Below are 12,198 nucleotides of genomic sequence, written 5' to 3' on the forward strand. Positions count from 1 at the left end.
GATTTCTGGTCTTAATCTTTTAATATTTCCTTCCTTCTGCTTGCTTTGGTTTTAATTTATTCTTCTTTTTCTACTTTCTAGAGTTAGAAGCTTAGATCAACTACACACATCTTTAGGATTATAATGTCTTATTGACAAATTGCCCCCTTTTATTAGGTAATGTCATCCTTTGCCTCTTGTAATAGTCTTTATTCCTAAGTAAACATTTTAAGACAGACATTTTAGCATTCTCTTGATTATCATTTGCATGGAACATAGTTTTATTATTTGTCTTCTTATATGTCAATATTTAAAGTGGTTTTCTCAGACATAGTGTATAGTCACATCTTGCTTTTCTGTTCAATCTGAAAATCTATGCCTTTAATTGGAATGCTTAGGCCATTTACATTTAAAACTTATTTTGTCTCATTTTAGAAAAACATTTTAATTTTTCTCTTCCAGTCCTTTAAAGGTGTTATAGTTTGCATATGAAGTGTCTCCCAGAGGTACCCTGACATTCAGGCGAAACTTAAAAAACTGGAACAGGGACCTTGAGCCCTCAAGAGTGAAGTCCTGGCCACAGCCTTTGAGGGGTACCATAACCGGGATGAGAAGGCCAGAGAGCAAAAAACCCAGATGCTGGCACAGGGGACCTACCCCACAGGCCCCTTCATTTCTGGCCAAATGTCCACTACCCAAGATGGCCCCTGGGCCCTGTTTTAAGTGTGGGACAGAGGAACACTGGACACAAGAGGGCCCAAATCCCAGGCCACCTACAAATCCATGCCCTAAATGTCAATTAAGGGGTCACTGGGCCATGGACTGCCCCGGCCCCCGAAGGGGAGCTGGATCCACCCCAAGCCCAGACCTGGATCTTTTGGGGCTGACAACGGACAACTGAAGGGGCCTTGGGACTCCCTCCCTGATGACCACCATCAAATTTCAGGAGCCCAGGGTCACTATTATGGTGGATGGACACCCAATTAACTTCCTTTTAGACACAGGGGACACTTACTCAGTCTTGAGGGAGTTTTGGGGACCACTGTTCCACCCTATTCCCCCATTGTCGGGATAGGGGGACAAACAATCCTTCCCCTTAAAACCCCCATGCTGTCTTGTAGGTCTCACCACCATCCTTTCTCCCACCAGTTTTTGGTACTGCCTCAATGCCCCCTTTTCCTATTGGGAAGGGACATCTCAGCCAAATTCCATGCCTCCATCACACTGCATCCCAGCCTTTCTCTTATCCTCGCCCTTGCAGAATCAACCCACATGTCCATAGGCTCCCCTCCTTCTCTCCCTCCAGAGGTAAACCCTCGAGTTTGGGACATTTCCACCCCTTCTGTGGTTCACTGTGTCCCTGTCTTAAGGACCCTCAGCATTTCCCTTGTCAACCTCAATACCCTCTTCCAACTAGCAGTCTTCAGGGCCTACAGCCCATTATTAAGGACCTGTGGCGCAAGGGCTTAATAAGACCTACCCACTCCCCTTACAGCACTCCAATTTGGGCCGTAAAGAACCAGTCCAAATACCCCTCTCAAGCCAGGCTCCTTTCCTGCCCACCAGGCTCCAGGACAACTTCCCCGAGCCGACTGGCAGTTGGATTTCACATACGTGCCCAGGGTCAAGAGGTATCTCTATCTCCTCGTCCTTGTAGACACCTTCTCAGGATGGGGGGAAGCTTTTCCAACCACCAACAAAGGGGCATCCACGGTCGTCTCTGTTTTGCTCTCAGATATCATCCTGAGATTTAGGGTCCTTACTTCCTTGCAATCAGATAATGGCCCCAAGTTTACCTCACAAATCACACAACACATTTCTGGGGCTCTCCACATTCCCTGGATCTACACTCCCTATCACCCCACCTCTTCAGGAAGGTAGAACGTGGCAACTGCACCCTAAAGGACACCCCCACCAAGCTCCCCCTCGAACCACATCTCCACTCAGTCAAACTTCTCCCAGTCGCCCTGTCTCGCCTTCCGGTGCTCCCCAAAGGCCAACTCAAATGTCCCCTTTTGAAGTGATGTATGAACGCCCACCCCTGCCACCTGGGGTGACCCCTTCACCCTGCATCCTTCCAGAACATCTCAGTCATCCCCTTCTTAGATTCTTCTAAGACAGATTTGGAAACACCAGGAAACTCGATGACCTGATCCCTCCAGGCCACGCGTCTCTTTCCCCTTAACCCTGGGTGACTGGGAATATTTCCTCCTCCTGGTGACATGCCTACCCTGACACCTAACTGGAAGGGCCCCTAAGGGTCATCTTGTGTACTCCCACCGCTGCCCGCCTTGAGGATCCCCAGGCAAACTGACTTCATGGATTCACATTTCCAGGCTGAAACCAGGCGGCCTCCGACCGGAGGAGCCCAGGCTGACGCCCACCGTCCTCCTCCCACAGACACGTCCGCTGCACCGCCCGAGAGTCCCCTAAAGCTCCACCTCTCACCCCAGGGTCCTTCCCCCTGCCTGAGGAGGACCTTCCTCATCCCGACAAACCCTCCCAACCTCAGGCCCCACTCTAGCTCCCCCCACTCCTGGCGGCCCTGCTGGCCCACCTCCTCACGCCCACCCCGTCTGCTTCTCAGACACGGTTGCCCTCTCCCTGGACTCCCTGTGTGGGGCCTCTCCATGTGCCACAAGCCCCTGCGGAAGTACAGGCAACAGTCTAACCAGACCTTCACCAGCCCTCCCCAGGGTTGCACACCCGTCGCTAGTGAAGGCCCCACCAAGGGCTGAGGGAACTTCGGAAACACGACTGCGAACGTCACTAACCTGTCACCCGGGGCCAGGCCCTCTAGCTCTCGCTGGCCTTTTCTCAGCCAGTCCCTCTCACTGGACCTCCGGCCAGGAGCTCATGTGGCGTCTCCTCCTCCCTCCTCTTCTCCTGGCCTTGGGGTACCTTTGGTGTTTTCAGGCTCACATGGGGCGCACCTGGCTCGTGGAGCTCCCGGAGGCCCTCCCACAGGACAGCTGGCTGACTCCCCCTCTTGCAGGGACAAGGATTGGGCCGAGACTATCCATGACCTATGGCTTCGAGGAGCTTTCATCGATTTCGGCCCCAAGGAAACTCACATCTCCAGCGCCCTGGCCTTCACAGCCATGCTTCCTTGTCCCCGCACCCTGGCCATCCCTCTCCTCCTTCACACCCACGTCCCTCTCCAGCAGGAAGTAGCCAGCCATCTCATCGCCCTGCTCCCAACCCAAAAACTAAAAGGAGTAATGACGGGTGTGTGGGAGAGTCCCTGCCAAAGTGTCCACAGACGTCCTTACCCTCCCCCTCCTCTCTGAAGAGCGCCAAATTCAAAAGTTTTCTAGACCAATCCCCGCTGGACACACAGTGTTCGCTCGCTGTCCCTGAGCCATCCTGCCAATCAGCACCCGACACGTCACCTACGCAACCCTTCTTAAGCCCAAGCTTGCAAGCTCTCGCTCTCTGCCCTCTTCCTCTCTGCCCTCTTCCTCCTCCTCTCTGCCCTCTTCCTCCTCCTCTCTGCCCTCTTCCTCTCTTTCTCTCCTTTCTCTTCTCTCTGCCTCCCCTTTTTTCCCCTTTGGGCAGCCCCCAATAAAATCTCTTGGTTGAATCTCCATCTTGGGTGAGTCACTGGCCTTTCAAGGAGCCCCCAGATAAACTTTTCCTCCTTGAATTGTTCTCGTCAGGTCTTTGTTCACAACAGTGACAATGCTGCCTAAAACTGCTGGCGCCAGAGGTTTCTCTGGGTGGTTCTGCTCCACCCCCGGTTTTCCGCGCCCCTGCGTGTGCTGCAGAGGCTGCCTCTCTCCATGCTCACACCCCTTTCCCACAGTACTCGCCATCAGTTATCACTTGGAGCTGCTTTTGTTCTGTGTCTGGTGTGGGGAGGGAAGGTTTCTTGGTTCTTTTGGTCAAGACTTGGTCTCAGGCTGGGCCTGCACACCTGGACCTCAGGGATGGGGCTCATCTTCAAAGGCCTCTCATTGGATATCTCCCTCCTAGCTGCTGGAGTCCCCTCCTAGGACAAAACCCACCAAATATCTACCCCCAGGAAACCCCTGGGCATGATGAGACTCCTAGGAGTTCAGGCTCCATCGCCTTCCCATCTTAAGAAAGGGCACTGCCATCCAACCAGCTGCTCGAGGCAGACACTGAGCCCCAAGCTTTACACCCACTCTCCTTCGCGTCTCATCCATTACCATGTCCCTCCTAGTTCTTTCTCAAACGTGTCTGTGTCTGTCCATTTCTACTGACATCACCGCAGCTAAACTACCCATGCTCACGCTGGGTTTCTGCAGTAGCCTCCTACATGGAGTCTCCTTGCCTTCTCTTGATTCTCTAGTGCTCCTCTGCTATCCAGGGGCAGCCTGAATGACGTTTAAGACACTACTAGGATCATGCTATTCTTAGCAAGGTCTTTCTTCTCTCTCAGCTATTGGCTCCACTCTTCCTCAAGGGCTTTTCCTAACCAACCAATGTCAAGTTGGCCTGCCCCTCCCCCAGCATCCTGTTCTGTGTTGTTTTGTTTTACCAGATCATTGGCTCGCTCCCTTCACCAGGCTACAAATCCCCCAGTCAGGGGCCATGCCTATTTAGTTTACTAATGTATACACCCCGGGTTGGCCACAGTGTCTCATGCAGGGTGAGCACTGCATATAGGTAGTAAATGAATGAAGGAAGGAATTTTCAAGGCTAATCCTAAATGCAGGAAAAAGGCAATAGGAAAGTAACTGCTGTGTATTAGGCACACAGCTCTCCACTCAAACCCGCTGAGCGCACACCCCATCCACCCTCGCTCAGGGGGAAACTGAGTCTCTTGTCTACTGAGCACATGGGCAGTTGAGTGTTGGAGCTGGTGCCAAATCCCAGATCCCCCTGACTCCACAGCCCAGTTCCTTCCCCTCCGCCTCATGAGTCTTCTCTTTTCTCATAGAGCAAAACACAAAATGTCAGAGGTCAGGGCAGCCAGGATGACACTAGGTTATGCATAGGCAGAATGGAAGAGTCTTGCGGGGACAGAGGGAACAGCTTAGCTCCAGGTCTATCTAGCCTAAAGTCCCTGCACCTTGAATTGAATCTCTTCCTCACAAAGAGCCCACAACACGGGGTCCTGGACGGGAGCACCATTTGGCACTGTGAAGCCACACTTGTCCTGTGGATAAACACTTGCTGGGAGAGGGCTGCCGACAAGTGTCCTTAACAGGCACATTCCCCTTTGGCAAAAGCCCACGGGCCAGGAATGAGGAAGCCGACAGCGCCAAAGACTCAGACCAACAGGCTGGGGCGCCAGGTCTGCTCTGAGGCTCCTCACCATTTGCCGAGCTGTCCAGCTGCCCCTTCTTATGGCTGTCTTCAAATGGATGGACAGACGGACAGTGGGGATAAGACCTGTACCTCCCGTGGTTGTTCTGAATTCCAAAAAGAAACTTAGCAAGTGTATAAACATTACCATCCTTGGTGGAGTCACAGCAGAAGCACCTTCAGATAGAACCAAGATTAGGAAATCTGCCATCACCTTTCTCTCTTAACACTGCTTTAGGGATTCTGGCAAAAAGGCATGAGAGAGATGTAAGAATATATTAGAAAGAAAGAAAACAGCAACAACAAAAATCATTCCTCTGCCCCAAGCTCATAGTCTTAGAAAAATGAAAAGAATCAGCGCGTTTCTATGGAAGGCTTCAGAGCATAGCCAATAATCCCATATTGCTGTCCTTGCTCAGCTGTCACCTCTTCCAGGAGCGTCCCTGGACTTCCACACTGGCCCAAGTCTCTTCTCTGGCTTTACAGTGCCCCAGGGGTTCTTCACTGAAGTCCCCACTCCCACGCAGGCTGTGGCCTACGTCCCGGGGTGGCAGGTTCCCTTGGGCAAGCGCTCTGGCTTATCACACCAGGGCCGCAGGCTCCAGCAGCCCCCAGAACACGGAATGCACTTGAATGATTGTGTGAGTGAGTTAAATACCACAGACTTTCTTGTCTGTGTGAATACAGTGAAAATGACCCTACTCACACAGCAAGGGAAACAGGACAGCTCTAGGAACAGAGCAGACCCACTGACATCTGCAAAACAAAAAGTCTTGACAAAATGACAGAGGGATGAAGGTGGGAGAAGACTAAATACAGCTTCAAATTAGTGTATGGAGTTAAGGTAAATCCAAGCCAATCCCAGCAGGAGTTTTCTTTTTTCTTTGTTTTGGTACCAGGGACTGAACTCAGGGCACTCAACCACTGAGCCACATCCCCAGTCCTATTTTGTATTTTATTTGGAGACAGAGTCTCACTGAGTTGCTTAGCACCTCACTTTTGCTGAGGCTGGCTTTGAACTTGTGATTCTCCTGCCACCACGCCCAACCAACAGGATTTTTTTTGAACTCAACAAAACTCATCATGAAGTATAAAGAGAAAAGAACTTAAAAAACCTAGAAGTTGTAATTACTAATCCTTCAGGTGTTGAACCCACCTTCAAAAAGTGCTCATTAAATAAGATTAATAGGACAACACACGGAGATCAGAAATTACTGCCATATCTAAACTTGTACAAAATATGAAAAGGAAAGAGAAGATGGCATTATAATTTGGAAGTAAATAATTTAGAGTCACATCTAATATCATATACTAAAATAAAGCCCAGATTTAGGACTAAAAATTAATATAGAAAATGATTGAAAATTTTCAAATCCTTGAGGGGGGTTATCCTAACATTCAAGCTTTCAAAATAACAACATAAAATGTAATAAAAAGATAATCAGATTCAACTATACATTCAAAATTTATGAGCAATTTAAAAAATTTACTGTTTGGAAAAATATGTAGAACAAACATGATAAGGGCTAACACATTGATGATCTAGTGGATTCAAATTGTAAGGAAACACTGCTTCTAAGACTCGGACACAGCCAGGCGTGGTGGTACACACTTGTAATCCCAGCAACTCGGGAGGCTGAGGCAGGAAGATCTCAAGTTTGAGGCAGCCTCAGAAACTTAGTGAGACCCTGCCTCAAAATAAAAAACAAAATAAGAGCTGGGGAGATAGCTCCGTATAGCACACCTGGGTTCAATCCCCAGTACCCCTCCCCACAAAAAGAAAGAAACTGGTCACAAAGTATAAGAGACAAAAAAGACTATATCAAGGTTAAAGTTACCACATGAGCCAGCAATTTCACTCCTGGGAATAGACCCAAGAAAAATGAGAACATGTGTCTATATAACAACTTGCATGTGAATATTTGCAATGACATTATTCATAATAGCCAAAAAGTAAAAATAATTCAAATGCCTATTCGGTGGCAAATGAGTAAACACAAGGTAGCAATAAAAGGAAGTACTGATATGTGCCACCACATGGGTGAAACTTGAGAAAATTATGCTGAGCCAAAGAAGCCAGTCACAAAAGATCACATACTGTATGGTTCCTCTATTGGTATGAAATGTCCAGAATCCGCAAATCGACAGAAGCAGAAAGCAGCTTAGTATTTGTTTAGGGCTGAGGAGAAAGGGTGGAAATGGGGAGTGACTGTCATGGCACAGGGTTTCTTTTGGGGATGATGAAAATGCTCTGGAATTCATTACTGGTGATGGTTACACAACCCTGAAGACATATTAAAAACCACAGAGAGCTGGGCACAGTGGTGTGCACCTCTAGTCCCAGCCACTCAGAAGGCTGACGCAGGATTACTTGAGCCCAAGATTTGAGGCCAGTCTGTTAAACAAAATGAGACCCTATCTGAAGAAAAAAAAAATTGTACAGCATACAACTTAAATATTAAGACAAGTTGTACAATATGTGAATTAGATCTCAATAATGCTATTATTTTAAGAAAGAGAAAAGAAAAAGAACCAGCCAGCAAGGTACTAGTTTCACCTCGCAAACAACTTTTCATCAAGTTTCCAAGACTACAAAGCAACGGCTCGTCTCCTATGCTGCCAACATCACGGGATGTATGATTTGTCAAAATCAACTGGACACAACAGGTGGTAAGGAAGATGGCAAAACTAGCTCCACTTCCGTGAATTTGTTAGGAAATAACAAAGTAAGGGGAGAAGTGAACTAAGGAAGGCCTGACCCTAACCCTTTTAAACAAGGTGGACCCACAACTAGTTAAACATATCACTTGAAATATTATATTACCAGGAAAACAATGTGGAGTCTAATGGTATATCAAAACAACAAACAACAACAATCAGTTATAAGAGCAAAGACTGGCAGCAAGAATTAAAAAATGAAAATAAGTGACTGCTCTTTTCTGGTTTTAGACTTTTCTAACTCATTCTTAGGAGCACTGTGGCCTCCTAGTCCAATCAGTCAAGATGACAGGCTCAAAGTCGGTGGGCGGTACCAGGGCAGAGGCAGCAGCCCCGCTGGTGGGTTTCTGGAGGCTTCTGCTAAGAAGCTTGCCTTCAGCTCCACCTTGGTAAGCCCTGAGCTACAATCTGTGCTTCGGTGAGAATGAAAGGTCGCCATGGAAAGGAGGACAAGCAGTGGCATTTCCTCCCTGGGCCAGGTGTTAAAGCCACAGTACAGCCCTGGGTACTCTAGACTCACTCCCGCCTCTCAATGGCAGCACCAACTGTGAAGACACCTGGTGTGAACTAATCTGGTTCTGGACCCAACGCCACAGGCAAGTTCCTCCACAGGGAGGACATCATGAACCCAAGGCCCGAGACGCTGCCCGCAAACAGCTTCCTGATGGACACAGGAAATGTGGGCCGTGTGATGCAAGATCCAGGGGCCTGGTGTTTCTTGGAACTTTAGCATTAAAACAGTCAATAAAAAAGTTAATTTAGCACTGATTTCCTTTCTAAAATAGGAAGAAAAGAAATGAACTGTCAACAGAGGGCCAAGTCCCACCTGGCACTGCTTCTGCCAAAAAAAGCCGTGACCAGCCGTGGCTGGTGCTGCAGAACAGGGCAGGATGACTGCATGTGCCAAATGCAGGGCTCGAATCGTGAGCTCCAGGCCGGAGTCATCCTCACTCCCCCCACTGCACCTCGGGAGGACAGGGAACGATCTACTCTTGGCATAATGCCACCATCTGAGCAAGGCCGTCCTATGTCATTGCTCATTTGATCTGCACTGATTTGATTTATTTGAGTAAATTATTTTATATGGACAATATTGGAGTTTTATTTTATTCCCCTTCAAAACAACAAACAACAACAAACTATCACAGAGATCATTAGTCGGTGTCTCCGTGACCCTAACATGATAAACAAACAATTATTTGATGCACACGCCCTCATTTATGCACGCCCCCTCGGGCCCTGCCCCCATAGTGGGAACGGGGAGCTCCCAGCATCCCCGGGTGCACTCTGGTCCTCAGCAAGCGCTGGTCTCCAGCCCTGAGGCCTGTCAGGCAGGATGGGCTTCACCACATGGAAACAAAGGAGCAGGCCAAGGTCAGCCAGAGCAGTAGAAACCCAGAACCCAGAAAGAGGGACACCAGGCAAAAATACGGCTCCAGGAGCTTCAGCACAGATGGGGCAACCTAGCTCTTCAGGAACATTCCCCTAAAAATTCTTTACATTTCCAGTAAAACCGAATGTCAGGGATATTCCAGATTTTTATCTGAGAAATTTGTCAAATGTTAGGAAAGACTCCACAGCCAGGTGACCCAGGAACAGGTGACCCAGGAACGGACAATAAAGCCAGCACCTCACTGTGGGCTCACAGCACATTGCAGACCCCATTTGCCCTCACATGGCATCTGGTGATGATTATTGCTATTTATAGATAAGGATCCTGAGGCACAGAGAGGTTAAGTCACTTGTCCAAAGTTCCACAGCTAAGAGGTGGCAAGGCTGGGGCTCCAGCACCAACTCACTGACAGCAGCTCTGCTGTTTCTTAAGCACTTAAGTTAGCTGCCTCAAGGGGAAGCCAAGGTCAGCCCTTTCTGAAGGGTCGCTGCCCTTCACGAAGTGAACAACTCCAACATGGCTGAACAAACCCACTGTGGGGAAACTCACAGAATGGTGCAGCCTCTGACTCACGATTTTTTTGGCTTTTTCAGATAGAAAAAACATTAGTCCCCAAATCTTATTATCTTTAATGAATGAAGTTAAGAGCCAACAATAGAGCGGCAGTACAGAATGGTGGGCAGGGCCGCACAGGGCTGCTCCACAGCAGCTACTGTCCCCCACCCTCCCCTTGCTCAAGGGTTTTCTTTCTTTCAGATTCTGTTTCACTAATGTTTCCATTTTCAATTCAGCATCATTCTTATTAATTTCAAAATTAAATCAATTAAGTTTAAAATAATTGAAAGCTCTACCAGGTATCTTCACACAGCACAACCACCCACCAGCAACCCTGCAGCTTCTACCAAGCCCACTGGTCTCTGAAGGAAGGTCACCTTCCCCAGACTTCAGATTGACCATCACATAATTTCCTGGCACCTACGACAGTCACAGCAGATGTTTGGTTCGTTTGATCTCTCTCACTGCCAATAACCCAGCTTGCTGAAATCTGGGGAGGCCCAAGAGGGTTTCATAAAGGAAAATTCACACCAAAAACTACAGCACAGCCAGAAAAGAGGTGACCGTCACCTAGATGGAGTCACCAAATTAGACCAAATTTGAAAAAGCTGCCTCCTCCTGTGACTAAAAGCCAGGGCTCGCCTGGTCCCTGCTGACTGAGCACTTTCCATAAGGAAGACCCTGGGGACGGCACCATCGTGTTTGTCCTCCTGTGGTCACCACGTCCCCAGAACCAAAATGAACAAACAACAGAAGAATCCGTCTTTACACTCTGACTGCAGGAGCCTCCTGTCGGCCCAGCTGAAGAGCCCAGTGGTGAGCGGGAGGTGGGAATGAGAACCAGGGGCGACAGGGTGTCTGCCACATGGCTGCAGACCACGGAGCAGACGCGCCTCCTTTCCCCCTCAGGAAAAGGCCGCTCAAGGTGGTAGCGTGCACAGCAGTGGTAGAATAAGCTGCAAAATAAGGGCTCGCAGCGGCCTTGGCTCTGTGAGCAACGCAGCTGGATGAGCAGAGGTCTGGGCCCAGCGCCGAGCCTGGCAGGCAGGATGGATGTGCATTCAAAGGAGCCTGCATGGCGTTTCTCCCCCGCCATAGTGGGAAATCTGAATAACAAAAACAGCAAAATTCCCTCCCCAGAGAACCTTCTGACAGAACAACATCTTGGCAAGATAGCCAGAGACCCCGAGTTCCCAGGACAGGGCCCTCAACCCATCCTGGCCAGGTCAGCGCTGCTCCCACCCTTCTCCCCAGCCGCTCATCTTCTGCAGGCCTTCGACTCCCCACAGGCAATTCTGAGCCTCAGGAGTCACCGACATACAGCAAAGTGATTTCAAAAATGACTCGCAGTCCACACAAGTCTAAAATGACAGAGCTCGCAGACTTGGGAAGTCCCTCTCTGTTCTACCTCTCATGAGGAGAGAGCGCCCCATCGAGGAGGGAAGGCGCGGCCCAGCGCTCCTGACCACTGTGGGCAGTCCCACAGGGCACCTCTGGGCCTGAGGGCTCGAGGTCGCGGCCAGCAGCAGACCTGAGAGCTACTGTGATTAAAACTAAGGGACATTCACCAGAACTGAACATGCTCCCAAGCCTGGCCGAGAGTCTTTCTCCACACGACCTACGTGACCCCACAAGAGTGCCACAAGAGTGCCAGAACTGTCATCAACGCTCTTCTAATAGATGGGAACGCTGAGGCACAAGGTGACAGAACCAGAAGAGAGCAGAGCCACAGAGCAAGGGTCCTTCCAAACTGGCCGCCTACCCTCCCTGTCCCAGCCAGCCTCCAGCCTCCAGCCTCTCTGCCTCCCTGCCCAGGATGTGAGTTCAGGGCTCTTGCTCCCTTGGCCTCTGCTCTGGTGGCCTCTGCCAGCTGGGATTGCTTTCCCCACACTCGGGCAGACATGGCCGCTGGAGAAGACCATCCCAGATGACCTTCAGGGACACAGAACTTGCTCCACACAGGCTGGTCCCAGTCCCCAGCAGACCTTCACCATAGCCACGGGGCAAAGCCTCCAGACCCAGATGAACAGATGCCGGCTTCCGGACACACAAGGATGAGCGAAGCTCAACCCACTTTGCTTAGGAGAGAAAACAGGGTGTTTGTTGGCCTCAGGGTGCCAAGGGACAACCAGCTGCCCTTCTGCTCAGAGAACCCAGAAGTGGCTCCCACATGGAACCATCTGTCCCCAAACAAGGCAGCACAATCACTGCGTCTCCTCCTTGCCAGCCAGGAGGGCGGGGAAGGCCTGGCACACAAGCTGAAGGCAGGTGGGAGCTTG

At 49.8% G+C, this 12,198-nt stretch overlaps 1 protein-coding gene across 8 annotated transcripts in view; it reads right to left on the reverse strand.

The window, feature by feature from the left end:
* Ttc7b (tetratricopeptide repeat domain 7B) overlaps positions 1–12,198 on the reverse strand; it is a 228,913-nt gene that overhangs the window by 161,252 nt on the left and 55,463 nt on the right. The window lies entirely within an intron of this gene.

This window comes from Ictidomys tridecemlineatus, chromosome 5, assembly GCF_052094955.1.
Source record: "Ictidomys tridecemlineatus isolate mIctTri1 chromosome 5, mIctTri1.hap1, whole genome shotgun sequence".
In the NCBI taxonomy this organism is placed as follows: Eukaryota; Metazoa; Chordata; class Mammalia; order Rodentia; family Sciuridae; genus Ictidomys; species Ictidomys tridecemlineatus.